Below are 5,129 nucleotides of genomic sequence, written 5' to 3' on the forward strand. Positions count from 1 at the left end.
AACCAAACACAACAAGGAAAAGGGGCTTTTACTTCGGTTTTTAAGCTTGATTTACTTCGGTTTTCGCTAAAATTCGCAACCGAAGTAGTTCGGAGCGAAGTAAAAACTAGCTAAAAACCGAAGTAGAATCCCCACTTTCTACTTCGGTTTTTACTTAATTACCGAAGTAGAAAGTGTATATACGCTAGCATCCTGGGCACTTTCTACTTCAGTTTTTAGGTAAAACCGAAGTAGAAAGTGGGGATTCTACTTCGGTTTTTAGGTAAAACCGAAGTAAAATGTACACTTTCTACTTCGGTTTTACCTAAGAACCGAAGTAAAAGGGGACTTTCTACTTCGGTTCTTAGGTAAAACTGAAGTAGAAAGTGTACATTTTACTTCGGTTTTACCTAAAAACCGAAGTAGAAAGTGCCCGCATTTTTTATTTAATATATGTTTCTAATTATTTTTAAATGGATGGTTTCTATTTTTATATAAATATATATATTTTGGCCTGATTTTATTTAATTAATCTAATTAATATTTTTTTTTTTTGGCCTAATTATTTTTCAACAATTTAATTATATAATATTACAATTATATATATTTTTTCAATTGAAATTGGTTAAGAATTTTTTTTGAATAAATATATGATAACTTTTATTAATTAAAAATGTTGTACATAAACATATAAAATACAAGTACTTAAGTAAGATAACTAGCCTTAACATTAATACATTTACATAGCCTTAACATTAATACATTTACAAAATACTAAACTTACAACTAAACAAAAATAGGCTTACTGATAAATGTATGGTATCAATTTGGCTAACCATTCGTGTTGGATTGGCAAGAGGTCTGCAATCTCACAATATTGCGTCTTCCCACCAAACTGTAAAATTAATAAATATAAATTAATTTCATAGATTATCGATAGCAAATAAATTATAAAAAATGAACTTACTTTTTCTTTTAGGGTAGTCATTGCATTTGATGCCCATACAAGATCTCTAATGTACTTCAAGACATAAAAACCACATTCATGACTTTGTGGTTGTCTTGGACATGTAACATTGAATATCTTTGTGGGATTGCCGAGTAATGCATTGGAAGAAGCTCTACAATATGCACTATTTTAAAAGAAAATTATTAACAAAAGTTATTAAAATGTAGTAAAATGTAATATTTGTTGCATATTAAGAAATATTTTAAAAAATTTAAAACTTACCTCATTATCATTGAATCAATTTCTTCTGGACGTTTGTGTGATTTCAATGGATCTAAGAACACGATTTTTCCTTTTGGCATAGCAATCACCAACATCCAATGTTCCCTAAAATAAGAAGCGCATGTTAAGTAAAATAATTAAATTTTTAATATATGACTAATCAAATAAAAAAAAATTACACTATTTCTTACCGTATGTTCCAATGTATAAAGTAAAGTTGACCAACTCTATCCATGGTCATCAACCAATTCGCCAAGTCAATGGTTGATCGCTCTACATCGTTAACATTATTAATGCTAAGACGTTCAATGTCATAAAACTTGTAATAGACACGCTGATTTGGAAATAGAGACTCCCAAATGCATCTGCAAAATTTTCTTTAGTGTTAAATATTTTGAAAAATTTCGGCAGAGTTTCCCCTATAAATAGGACTTCCTAAACCTGTAAACATTCAATGTCTATGAAAATTTTCAACAGATCACAGAGCAGTACTCATAACTGATTCTAAATTCCTATCATTCCAAAGAATTAGTTTAAGGGATACCTTAATCCGAATATCATTGCTGAGCCTCCAATCATATGCAAGGTAGCAACTTGTTCCACATCCTCTGAAGTTAGGAATATTGACTCGCGATTCATGAATGTTGGGTCCACTGGAATAGAGACGACTGAGTTTATTCCCTTAACTCTGCAAAATTCTCTAACCATAAACTGAAGGCTAACATGGATGCGATTCATGATGTGATCGGCAAATGGTTGGCCTTCGGTCAGAGTGTTTTCTGGATTGATGTGAGACCCAGCTGATGACAGATGCGGGCTAGTCATAGGAGGTTTTGACATATCCTTGGATGAACTTTTTGACATAGGAGGTTTCTTTCTTAGAGGACCCTACACAACATCAAGTTAAAATAATATTAAAATACTGGACCAACAAATATTTTAATAGGTAACAAATTAAAGAATTCGTTTATACCTGGTCAGTCATAATTAAATCTTTTGGCCAAGGAAGAAATGTGTCATAAGTATCTCGAACATATTGTATCTCCCCAACAGAACATGGGATTTCAGCATCCTCTTGTAACATTTTGGTGACTCGCACCCTCGCATATTCGTCTGTCAGTTGAACACCATGAATAGTCAGTGGACCCACCCCATAAATGATAACACCCTCTGCCACCACATTATGAATATTATCCGAACAAAGTAACAAATCCTGCATGTAAGGTGTGTCATCCTGCATGTGCGGTGTGTGGTATTCTTCGTCGCTCTGCTCGTCATCATTGTCGTGTTCATCCATATCATCTAACCCACCTGCTTGTTTAGCTTTTTCCTCCTCTAAAGCTTTAAGTTCTGCTTTGAGCCTCGCAATTTCTGCATCTTTCTTACTAACAACATCAGCCATTTCTGTTGCTATTTTTGGTTTTCTTCCAAAGACGGACGAAATCTTCGCAAACGACCAACAATAATCAACCAAATTTATTTTAAAACTAAAATATTATAGAATTAAGTTAAATGCAACAAATAAAAAATAATATCATACCCAAGTGCGCTAACACGCCCTGGGTGCTCAGGTGTCCCTAAAGCTTGCGTTAATATGTCATTCCGACCCTTTGCAATGATTTCTCCACTACTAACTTTTTCTTTCAGCTCATTCTGTGGAACAAACCAGTGGTCACTTATATTAGTGACTTATAAGAACTTTATCATTCCTAAATTACTTTAAAATACTTGCTTGAAACCACTTACAATTCTTGCTTCAATTTGTTTGTCCAAATCTGTAACAAGAACCTTCCTCTTTTCTCGTGCTCTTATCCATACTTGGTACCGTTCTACATCTGCCACACCTAGTTCAGTTTTCTACAACATACAACAATTAATTAAAGTTGGTGAGTGCAATATTCTTCATAACAAGTTGACAGTTATAAAATAGTGATGCGAATTACTTACCAGGTCCTCTCTAACATTGGCAAGCCCTCTACGAGATGTACGATGCCTCGAAGTATATTTGAGAGATCTTTCACGTTGTGCTTCCCGCAAAGCCTACATTAAATAGGTAACAATAAGTTTTTAAGAAATTATTAGTATTTCAAAACTAATAAATCATATACATAATAGATATACACAATAGTACCATAAACTCAGGAGATAAACGGTGGCTAAAAAATGTCCTCCAATCTTCTAGGTCAAGTTCTGGATATTTCTTAGGAAGGATTTGGAGTTCATCTATCAGACCGTCTTCTGCCAAAGGGTAGATGTAGTCACTAGTGATGTTGGTCTTAAAATCTCTCATCATTCTTCCCGCACTTTTCATTAATTCTGGTTTCCAATTTTCTGGAATGTTAAAGGCACCCTGAAATAGAAAGAAAATGATTAATGAAATGCAAAGTAATTCATGAAAATGATCAATATATTAAAGTAATTAAAATATTCATAAAATATTTTCTTACATATACATCCTCCCATATTCTATTCTTCAATTCTTGTGGGACTTGTCTCCAATCTTTATAATTGAGAGAGACCGTTCTCCTAGTTTTAACTCCAAGGTACGATTGCATCTCACTATATGCTTTCCCTATAGGTTGACCTTTATCATTAAACTGAATATTTCTCTTTATTCCCTTAGCTTTTTGATTATTGATATTGTTCTTCTTTGTTGGGCCTCGCCTATTTGGTGTGTTCTCCCCTTCAGAAATTGTCATCTGCACATAAACAAGAATTAACGTTACAATTATGACATAAATAAATACATATTTAACATAAAAATGAATACATTACTCACTGGACACATTTTCTTTTCTTTTTTCTTTTCTTGGTTGATCCACAATCTACCCATATTTCGTCTCTAATATCATTTCTAATATATTCCCCATCATCATCAACTTCATGGAAATCATGAATTTTCTCAACTTGCCCATGTATTGGTTGTCCAACAATAAAATTGTCATGGAACAAATCATCGTTTTCTTCGTCATTTTCATCTTCTATAAACTGCCTTTCTGGGGTTCGTAAAACAACTGACCATTTATCATCAGCAGGATCAGTTATGTAAAACACTTGTTTTGCTTGGGTAGCCATGATGAAAGGATCATTCTTGTGACCTTTCTTACTTAAATCAACCAAAGTGAATCCAAGTTCATCAATTCTAACCCCAACATTGTTGTCCACCCAAGAACACTTGAGCAGAGGGATTTGAAATAAGGAATAATCAAGCTCCCATATTTCTTCAACAACCCCATAATATGCCATAGTACCAGCAACTGGATTATTGTCTTTTGCACTAGCGAAATGCACTGCTTCTGCCACAATACTTACACCACTATTTTGAACCATTCGAGCATCATCTCGTGACTTTGTGTGAAATCATTTTCCTCCAACAATGTAAGCATTGTTCTTTATTACATGAACACTTGGTCCAAATGATATGCGTTTTAACTCTGTCGACACTCCATGGTTTTCTTCTCCCAACCTTGCTAGAATAATATTTTTCAACCATCGACTAAATGTTTTATTGTGCTCATCTATAATCCATTTCTGTTTATTTTAACCTTGTTGGGAATCATTGATTGTAATAACTCCATGTGCTCACTACAATACAAAATACAACATATTAAAATTTCAATTATACATAAAAATGAGTATAATGTTTATTAAATCTATAACTTACGTTATATAGGGTTGAACTTCGGGATTTTTTTCCAACACAACTAAATGAGCTTGATCTAATTCTGCACGAGATATGGTCACTACTGTTCCTTTCCCTCGTAATGCTCTATCAACTCCATCCGAGTTATTCCGTGGTTTGCTAATTCCGATTGTGTCGATTCCAACCATGTACTCTGAACAAAATTCCACAGCTTCTTCAGCTAAATAACACTCAACCATACAAGCTTCAGGGCGATGGTGATTACGTACATATCCT

At 33.6% G+C, this 5,129-nt stretch overlaps 1 long non-coding RNA gene across 1 annotated transcript; it reads right to left on the minus strand.

The window, feature by feature from the left end:
- Positions 1–2,760: 2,760 nt before the first annotated feature.
- On the minus strand, positions 2,761–3,229 carry LOC133801001 (uncharacterized). The gene is made up of 3 exons (XR_009876691.1): positions 3,158–3,229; positions 2,957–3,067; positions 2,761–2,863 (listed from the first exon to the last, which is right to left on the minus strand). It is a non-coding gene; the product is annotated as an uncharacterized LOC133801001 (long non-coding RNA).
- Positions 3,230–5,129: the final 1,900 nt, after the last annotated feature.

Source organism: Humulus lupulus, chromosome 9 (assembly GCF_963169125.1).
Source record: "Humulus lupulus chromosome 9, drHumLupu1.1, whole genome shotgun sequence".
NCBI lineage: Eukaryota > Viridiplantae > Streptophyta > Magnoliopsida > Rosales > Cannabaceae > Humulus > Humulus lupulus.